The sequence below is a fragment of the Thamnophis elegans genome, chromosome 8 (assembly GCF_009769535.1).
Source record: "Thamnophis elegans isolate rThaEle1 chromosome 8, rThaEle1.pri, whole genome shotgun sequence".
NCBI lineage: Eukaryota > Metazoa > Chordata > Lepidosauria > Squamata > Colubridae > Thamnophis > Thamnophis elegans.
The window spans coordinates 72,005,152-72,015,370 of record NC_045548.1 but is presented as its reverse complement, the minus strand read 5'-3'; the positions used below and the strand labels follow the sequence as shown (position 1 = coordinate 72,015,370).

Below are 10,219 nucleotides of genomic sequence, written 5' to 3'. Positions count from 1 at the left end.
AAGGTTAATAATGCGGGATGGTTATTCATACTGCCGGTTGTTTATCAACACTAGTCCTATTCAGCATTCCTCATTAAAACATATGAAAAAATGAAGTGGCTAACAATACAATGCACAATAAAAGATAATTAATGCAAGGGGGAAATAGAGCCACAATAAAATCAGAGAAGCAATTGAAAATGGCAGTCAGTTAAAAGGATAATTGAGCTTAAAATACAGATTAGACCACACACAAGCAGGAAATCAAACTAAGTCAGTTGCTTGGGCAGCTATAGATCAATAAACAAAGAAACAAACAAACAAACAAATTAGCTATGTGGAACATTTCTTTTCCTGAGTTGTTTTTTCCTTGTAGATGGGAACGTAGATTCTTGTAGATGTACAAGAATCCACAAATTCTTGTAGATTTGACTCTTAAAGTCAAAAGTTCCAAAGTGCCACTGCAATCAGTTAGAAAGTCCCATTTCACTTTCTTCCAAATAGCAATATTAGCAATGTGACTAGTCCTCAACTTACAATCACAATTAGCACCAGAATTTCTATTTCTGCTAAGCAAGATGGTTGTTAAATGGCCAATTTTACAACCTTTTTTTTTTTTGCCACAGTGGTTAAATGAGTCACTGCTGTTGTTAAGTGAATCATGCATTTGTTAAGTGAATCCAGTTTCCCTTAGTGACTGTTTGAACAAGGAGAGAATCAACCTCAAGGAGAGCAATCAGAAGAAATTTTCTGACCATGAGAACAATAAACTAATGGAACGGAAGTTGCCTTCAGAGGTTCTGAGGGTTTCATTGCTGGAAGCTTTCAAGAAGAGACTGGACTGCCATCTGACAGATAGAGGTCTCCTGCTTGGGTGGTGGGGTTAGACTAGATGACCTACAAGGTCCCTTCCAACTCTGTTAATCTGTTAAATCTGTCGATCTGTTTTGCTTTGCAGAACCCTCGCAAAAGAGCCGAGGTGGCGCAGTGGTTAGAGTGCAGTACTGCAGGCCACTTCAGCTGACTGCTATCTGCAGTTCAGCGGTTCTAATCTCACCGGCTCAAGGTTGACTCAGCCTTCCATCCTTCCGAGGTGGGTGAAATGAGGACCCAGACTGTGGGGGCGATATGCTGACTCTGTAGACCGCTTAGAGAGGGCTGAAAGCCCTATGAAGCGGTATATAAGTCTAACTGCTAACTGCTAAAAGGCTCCAGATGTTGATCCCCTAACCCCTGGGATGCTGCAATCCTCATAAATACAAGCCGGCTGACAATCTATCAAATTCTGACCAGGCGATTTTTGGGGGATGCTGAGAAGAGTGTAATTCAGGATGGTTGCTGAATGAATGGATGTAAGTTGAGGACTACCTGTGCAGAGAAAAACAGCTCTCCCAGAAATCTTGACTCTCCAACAGGTCATTCAGAAAAAAAAGGGATCATTTGGTCACAAGCTCCTATAATGTTTGTGGCTACAGAAATCCTAAAACGTGCTTTGAATGTGTCCCCAAACGGCCATTATTAGCAGTTGACTGTTTTATCCAAAAATAAGCAGGCTGCTGTGCAAAACCGCAATTCTGGAGCTTATGGTGGCACAGTGCATTGAATGCAATATTGCAGGCAAACTCTGCCCGTTGGCAGGAGTTCGATCCTGACTGGCTCAAGATTGACTGAGACTTCCATCCTTCCAAGGTTGGTAAAATGAGGACCCAGATTGTTGGGGGATGATATGCTGACTCTGTAAAATGCTTAAGAGAGGTCAGTAAAGCACTGTGGTATATAAGTCTGCCATTCTACTGCTAACTGAATTCACTGCCAGGAGTTCAAATCTCACCAGGTTCAAGGTTGACTCAGCCTTCCATCCTTCTGAGGTGGGTAAAATGAGGATCCAGATTGATGAGATCTATAGGCTGACTCTGTAAAATGCTTAAGAGGGGGCTGTAAAACCCTGCAGAGCAGTATATGAGTTTAGAGTGCTATTGCTACATGAAGACCATTCAGATGACCTAATTATCTTCAGAAAACTGAATCCAAGACTGATCTCAGTATGCATGTTTGGGGTTCGTTCTGCTGCTCCATCTACATTGCTAGAATAAGTGAATCAGAATCGGGAAGGGGATGATTCAGGGCACAGGTCAGCAAGACAAAACAAGGAAAAGCTGTCAATTCCCATATGACAAGCCCTGGTGGCACAGTGCTTAGAATGCAGTAGGGCTGGCTAGTTCTGCCTATTGCCACCAGTTCGATTCTGAAGGTTGACTCAGCCTTCCATCCTTCCAAGGTGAGTCAAATGAGGACCCAGGTTGCTCGGGACAACTCTGTAAATTGCCCTGAGTGTGCTATAAAAGCACTATGAAGCGGTATATAAGTCTAAGTGCTATTGCTAAGTCACTTGGTCCTATGGAACTGGCAGTGTTGATTAAAGCTGCCACGGTTGAAACTCTCCTTTAGTTTCTGAGCTCTGTCAGGAAGGGCCTTTAATCTTTTTCATACATGCATGTCCAACGCTGTTGGCTCAGTCCACACATCGATGCAAATATGCTGCTTCAAGGGAAAGCCAGCTAGGGTGTGCCCAAACGATAGGAATTTGTACAACATGAAAAGGTTAGTTTTCAAATAGACTCATTTTTGAGTAGCTTAACTCTTGGTCACGCTAAAGAGTCTCCTGATTTTGTTGGTCATCTTATGGGTCCATCTGAGCAAAGTTCAATTGGGTGAATTAGGCAACCAGGTTTAAAGGTCACATATACAGGTAGTCCTCAACTACCTACTCACCACAACTGAGCCCCACATTTTTTATCGCCAAGCAAGAAAGTTGTTAAGTGAGCTTTGCTCCATTTGACCACCTTTCTGGCCACAGTTGCTACGTGAATCACTGCTGTTGTTAAGTTAGTAACACAGTTCTGGCTTCCTCATTGACTTGTCAGAGGCAGGGCCGGATTTTCCTATAGGCTAACTAGGCTTCAGCCTAGGGCCTCAAGATCAAGAGGGGCCTACATTCAAATTGTTAGCAAAATTAAAATTACACTATTCTAAAAACAGTGAACACTAAAACACTGAACTGAAAATAAGGAGAAATTCTACGCATATGACTAATAAACAAACATACAAATGTATTGGTTAAGATCATTCCAGCGCCGCGGCAGTTGGGGAGCCCGCCCACGTTCCCGGCACCGGCGGTCGGGCGAGAGGCGCGGCCGCTCCCAGTAGCCGCCTCGTCGAAGTGGAGCCCACCAGCGGCCAGGCAGGTGAGGGCGAGGGGGTCGAGCCGGGCAGCTGAGCGCAGCAGGGGAGGCGGCTGGCCTCGCTGCCTTTGCCGCAGAGCAGAGCCGCCCTTCGTCGGGAGGCCAGCTATATATATTGATATATATATTGATATATATCACAGTAATGATGTATTTTATTGTCTCTCATGTAATTTACAAACTTAAAAATGGGAGGTGAAAGGGCCTCATAAGTGGAATAGCCTAGGGCCTCTTTTCATCTAAATCCGGCCCTGGTCAGAGGGTCACAAAAAGTGATCACATGACCCCCGATGGCTGCAACCGTTATAAATATATGCCAGTTGCCAAGTGCCTAACATGGGGATACTGCTACAATGGTCTTAGAGGATCATAAGTCTCTTTTTTCAAGTGCTGTTGGAATGATGAGTAAATGAATAGAATAGAATTCATTATTGGTCAAGTGTGACTGGACACACAAGGAATTTGTCTTTGGTGCATAAGCTCTCAGTGAACATAAAAAGACAAAATACATTCGTCACGAATCTTAAGTTACAACACTTAATGATAATCATAGGGTACAATTCAGCAATCAAATCATACTAGGAAACAATGAATATAAATCGTAAGGATGCAAGCAACAAAGTTACAGTCACAAGTGGGAGGAAATGGGTAATAGGAACAATGAGAAGATTAATAGTAATAGTAATGCAGACTTAGTAAATAGTTTGACAGTGTTGAGGGAATTATTTGTTTAGCAGTGATGGCGTTCAGGAAAAACTGTTCCTGTGTCTGGTTATTCTGGTGTGCAGTGCTCTTTAGCATCGATTATAAAATATAATAGAATTCTTTATTGGCCAAGTGTGATTGGACACACAAGGAATTTGTCTTTGGTGCAGATGCTCTCAGTGTACATAAAAAGACAAGATATATTCGTCAAGAATCATAAGGCACAACACTTAATGATAGGCATAGGTGTTGTGGCCCAGCAGGAGCCATTGGAGCTGCCACCAGACTCCGACAGCGAGGGGCCCTATGAGTCGGCTTTGGAGGATGTGGAGGACCCTGGACAGGGTTCCGACTCCGAGCAGGGCGCAGAAAGGCTGGTTGGCCACCAGGAGGCGCCTGAGCCTTGGACCAGTGGGGAGGAGACAAGGGAGTGTGATCCAGACATCAGCAGTGGGGAGGAGCCAAGGGAGTTGTTCCTGGATGCCCGGCACAGTTGCGCAGTTACAGGAGGTAATTGCACTCAGCTGGTGGTCATTAGGCTCCTCTCAAGACTATAAAAGGAATGCTTATGCACACGCCCCTTTTGCAGGAGTCAATGCATTAACTAATGTTAGAGAACAGTATTGTGAGCTTGGCAGGCTGGATTGCTGCCCAGGCTTGTCTGTGCCGATTTGCTGCCAAGGACCTGTCTGTCTGTTAATAAATTCCGTAAAGTATCTTTGGCTTGGCGTGCTTTGGTGTGGGACGAGGGGGGTCAGAACACATAGGGTACAAATAAGCAATCAGGAAACAACCAATATCAATATAAATTGTAAGGATACAAGCAACAATGTTACTGTCCTGCAGTCATAAGTGGAAGGAGATGGGTGATAGAAACCATGGGAAGATTAATAGCAATAGTAATGCAGACTTAGTAAATAGTTTGACAGTGGTGACTGAATTGTTTAGCAGAATGATGGCGTTCGGGGAAAATACTGTACTTGTGTCTAGTTGTCTTGGTGTGCAGTGCTCTATAGGGTTAGTTATAAGTCAATGACTACCTGTACAGTCAAATAGTTAGGCCTAGCCGTTACTTTTTGCATGGAAGGGGTTCAGGCCCAGAGGTGGATTGCAAATCCTGGTGCTACTGGTTCACTCGTGGGCGTGTGTGTGACACTTCCGTGCATGTGCAGAAGCATCCAGGTGGGTGGCCGGAACCTCCTGCCACCGTCGCCACTATTGGTTCACCTGATCTGGGTCGAACTAGGAGCAACCCACCTCTGATCAGGTCCCTGTAGATTGCAGGTGTCACGTGTTCTCTTTCTTGGCTGTCCTTAACATCTCCCGGGACGGTGTCCTCAAAGTTTAGAGGCAAAGCGCTTAATTATTTCAGTACCATTTCACATTTATTTCTTAAAAAAAAAAAAAAAGAATAGGCATATTAAGCGGAGAGAAAGAGATAGGAGTGAGCCAGCTTGTAAAATATGCAAATCCCAGCTTCATGGATTGTTGCTTTTAGTAGCTGGATGGAAGGGGAAAAAAAGGACAATATGGCCCCCAGTCATAAAAAAGATTGCTAAATCCTGGCACAGAATGCAAATTTGGGGTGTTTCCAGATTGAAGATTTCCAACCAATCAATGTAGAAAAAAGTATAGACTGGGTGAAACCAGGCTTAATAGCAGTGACGGTGAGAGGGATCTTGGAGTCTTAGTGGACAACCAGCTAAATATGAGCCAACAGTCTCCGGCGGCAGCCAAAAAAGCCAATGCAACCCTAAATTGCATTGACAGAGGGATACAATCAAGATCAAGTGAAGTAGTAATACCACTCTATAAAGCCCTAGTAAGGCCACACCTAGAGTACTGCATCCAGTTTTGGTTACCACACTATAAAAAAGATGTTGAGACTCTAGAAAAAGTGCAGAGAAGGGCAACCAGGATGATTAGGGGGCTGAAGGCTAAAACATATGAAGAATGGTTGTGGGAACTAGGCATGGCTAGTCTAGGGGAGACATTTATTTATTTATTTATTTATTTAATTTATTTATTTATTAGACTTATATACCGCTTCATAGGGCTTTCAGCCCTCTCTAAGCCATTTACAAAAAAATTTTAGCAAATTGAGTCAGCAATTTGCCCCCACAGTCCGGGTCCTCATTTCACCCACCTCAGAAGGATGGAAGGCTGAGTCGACCTTGAGCCGGTGAGATTTGAATCGCTGAACTGCAGATCACAGTCAGCTAAAGTGGCCTGCAGTACTGTACCCTAACCACTGCGCCACCTCGGCTCCTGGACATGATAGCTGTCTTCCAATATTTAAGGGGCTGCCACAGAGAGGAGGGGGACAATCTATTTTCCAAAACACCTGAAGGCCAGACAAGGAATAATGGATGGAAACTGATCAAGGAGAGATTCAACCTGGAAATAAGGAGGAACTTTCTGACAGTGAGAACAATCAACCTATATGGAACAGGAGTTGCCTTCAGAAGTTGTGGGAGCTTCATCACTGGAGACTTTCAAGAAGAGATTGGGCTGCCATTTGTCAGAAATGATGTAGGGTCTCCTGCTTGAGCAGGGGGGGGGGGTGGTTGGACTAGATGACCTACAAGGTCCCTTCCAACTCTGTTAAAAAGCATTCTGGGTTATGCCACCTCCCCCTCACCCTGCCAAATTCCCCCTCCCTCCCCCTCAGAGAGAGGACTGAAGAAGTAATGCAAACCCACAAGAAGATTAGATGGAGAGGCGGCGCTTGGATTCTTTCAGGTCCTGTAAAGCAGTGTTTGTCAACCTTGGCAACTTGAAGATGTCCGGACTTCAGCTCCCAGAATTCCCCAGCCAGCTGGCTGGGGAATTCTGGGAGTTGAAGTCCGGACATCTTCAAGTTGCCAAGGTTGACAAACACTGCTGTAAAGCAGTGGTTCCCAAACTTGGCAACTTTTAAGACTTGTGGACTTCAATTCCCAGAATTCTCCAGCCAGCTCCAGCTGGGAGTTGAAGTCCACAAGTCTTAAAGTTGCCAAGTTTGGGAACCACTGCTGTAAAGGAAGCAGAGTCCTACAAGGGTAAAACATTCCCCAGAAAACAGAAGTTCTCCCGCCGCATCGCTAGACGGATTTTCCCTCTTTCGCAGCGGCTCTTTTTCCCTTCTCCGGCTCGGCTGCGCTCCCCTAGTCCGCTTTTGCTCCTGTCAATCGCGGCGCTTTAAAACCCGTTTTAAACTCTGCAAACGTTGTTCACAGGGAATGTTTTCCTGCCTGAGACGGGTTATAGTTTAGCTTTAGCTTTTTAATGGCTAAATCTCCTAAACTGCGGTCTCCGACAAGGCGGAGAATCCGGATTCAAGCCCGGAGGCTGGAAAGGGACGGCGACAGTTTCAACAGAAGACAAGGGTCGAATTGCGTGGGGACCTCGGTTCTCTCTGAACTTGGTTGTTTGCGAACCGACGTTTCGTTAGCGCTGATGGTGTTAACTTAGTCGGGTAAGGAAACAAGCGGACAACCACGCTCAGGAAGGAACGAGGACTCCGCGTCTTTGAAAGTGACAAATGACCAAGTCACGAAACGACTTATTGTCCATCTTGTAGGTCTGTCCCTCTAAGAATCTGCCTGCCCCCATCTCTCTCTCTCTCTCTCACACACACACACACACACACACACAAACATACGGAGAGAGGGAAAGGAAAGGAGAGCGAAAAAGAGGAGGAGGGCCTTCTCGGTGGCTGCTCCGACCCTCTGGAACGAACTTCCCGTAGAGATCCGGACCCTCATCACCCTCCAGACCTTCCGCGCTGCCCTCAAAATCTGGCTGTCCCAGCAGGGACTTTAACCCCACCCGAATGGTATGACTGTTGTGCTTTTTTAATAATGTCTGTCTTCATGTTTGTAACTTGTTTGTCTCCCCCTCCCCCTGAACTGTGAGCCGCCCTGAGTCCCCTCAGGGAAAAGGGCGGCATACAAATAAAGTATACCAATACCAAAGAGTGAAACAGAAAGGGAGAGACAGAGAGGTAGAGAAAGAAAATGAGAGAGACAGAAACAGAAAGAGAGGAGAGGGGAAAGAGAGAGAGATACAGAAAGAGGGGGAGTAGATAAGAGAAAGAATGAGAGAGAGAGAAGGGGGAAAAGAAACACAAAGAGAGGGAGGAAGCGAGAGAGATAGAGAGACGAAAAGAGAGAGAAAGAGAGAATGAGGGAGAGAGGGAAAAGAAACACAGATGGAGGGAGGAAGATAGTCAAAAAGAGAGGGAAAGAGAACGGGAATAAGAGAGTAAGAGAGACACAGAAAGACAGAAAGGGGAGGGGAAAAGAGAAAGAGAGAATGAGACAGAGAGAGAGAAAAGAGAGGGGAGAGACACAAAAAGATAGAGAGGGAGGGAGCGAGAGAGATAGAGAGACGAAAAGAGAAAGAGAAAATGGGGAAGGGAGAAAGAAAAGAAACACAAATGAAGAGAGGAAGATAAACAAAAGGAGAGGGAAAGAGAACGGGAATAAGAGAGTAAGAGAGACACAGAAAGACAAAGGGGGAGGGGAAAAGAGAAAGAGAGAATGAGACAGAGAGAGAGAAAAGAGAGGGGAAAGACACAAAAAGAAAGAGAGGGAGGGAGCGAGAGAAATAGCGAGCACCTTGGCCCTGGGGAAACCGTTGTTTCCTTTCACTGGGTACTGTACTGTATAGTGTTGAAATGACAATAAAACTTGACTTGACTTGGCTCGAGAGACAAAAAAAGGGAAAGGGAAAAAGACAGAAAGACAGGGGAGGGGAGAAGAGAGAGAACGAGAGAGAGGCAAAAAGAGAGGGAGAGCTATTGAGACAGAGAAAGACAGAGAGAGGGATGAGGTTAAGCATTCGTTGGTGGAGCCGAACTCTTCGGGACAATCAGTTTTCTTCCGCCGATGCCAAGCAGTTTTTCTCCAACGAAAGGCTCCCCTCTTGTGGTCTGGAGCGCTTTTGGTCCGGGAGGATTTTTTTCTCCCTCCTTTCCTGCAGCAGCTCCGGAGAGGAACTTTAAATCTCCCCCCACTCCCGTCCGCCCCGCTCCCCGCCTTCCCCAAAGACCCCCCGACTCCGGAATAAAACATTAGCGCCCAAATCGGAGCTTTCCCCTCGGCGCGGTTCACACGACCCTTCGGGTTTCGAAACCCGAACAGCCGCGACGTTCCCCACTTTCCAACAGGCGGGGCCTGAAACAAAGAAAACAGAAAGCGGGGCGGCCCGATTGCTATAAACCCGCGGGAAACAGCGCCGGATTCCCACAGCCACACACCGACCGGGGCCTCGCGGGCGCATTTTGCGGTCTCGCAGCGGTTCAGCTTCCAAGGGCCGGTTGGCTCCGCGGAGCAATCGCTTCCCTTCCCCCGGTTTGTAATACAGATACACACATGCAAACACACGCGCCATCCCGGGTTCCCCCGCCCTCCTCCCGATCCAGCTCGGCCCGAGACCCCCCTTCCGATCCTCCCTCCCCCCCCCCCCGGCCGCTGCGCCCCTCCGGATCCCGTTTTGCGCTCGCTCGCTCGCATCCACGTGGCTTGGTCGGGGAGGGAGCGCTATATTAGGGCAGGCAGGCTGGCAGGCAGTCCGGCGCGCTCGCGAGGAGGAGGAGGAGGAGGTGGAGGAGGCGGCGAAGGCGGCGAAGGCGAAGGGGCTGTGCCGGCGCCGCCCGGAGCCAAAAAGGAGGTCCCCGTGGCTGGCTTGGACCCGCGAGCGGCGGCGGCAGGAGCGGTAGAGGCGGCCACTTCGGGAAGGACAAAGGCAGAAGCGGGCGAGCTGCTTTGGAGGCGGTGAGTGAGCGGGCTTGACTGCCTGCCTGCTCGGCTGCGTAGCGCGCCCGGAGCTCCGCTTGAGCTTCCCGGCTCGGGAAGGGTGAGGGGGCGCGACCGCGGGAGAGGCGGCTGGGTGTTGCGCCGCCTCAGCCGGGCTGCTTTTTCCCAGGCGGGCAATTCTGAGGAGAGCCGCGGCTCTGGGGCGAAGCGGGAGCTGGTCCCGGAGATAATAGCCCGGCCCGGAGAGGGAGGCTCCGCGGCGGGTAAAAGGGGGTAGATAAGGGAACGCCCGGGTGGTTGGAGAAGCCTCTCTCTCTCCCTTCCTCTCTCTCTGACCCGCGTGTCGCCACTCTAATGTGAGAACGGTGCTGGGGGGGGGAGGTCGAGGGCTCCGCGGAGGGCAAAGGGGGGCAGATAAGGGAACGCCCGGGTTGTTGGCGAAGCCCACCCTCTCTCTCCCTCTCTGACTCGCGTGTCTCACTACTCGAACGTGTGAACGGTGCCGAGGGGGGGAAAGGGTCGAGGGCTCCGCGACGGGCAAAGGCGGGCAGA

The 10,219-nt window shown here is 48.2% G+C and overlaps 1 protein-coding gene across 3 annotated transcripts in view; it reads left to right on the top strand.

The window, feature by feature from the left end:
* Window positions 1–9,506: 9,506 nt before the first annotated feature.
* Window positions 9,507–10,219, top strand: part of ST3GAL1 (ST3 beta-galactoside alpha-2,3-sialyltransferase 1) — a 126,209-nt gene continuing 125,496 nt past the window's right edge. For all 3 annotated transcript variants that reach the window (XM_032222404.1, XM_032222403.1, XM_032222400.1), the window contains exon 1: window positions 9,507–9,685. The gene's annotated coding sequence lies outside the window, so the exon portion shown is untranslated. The remainder of the gene's footprint in view (window positions 9,686–10,219) is intronic.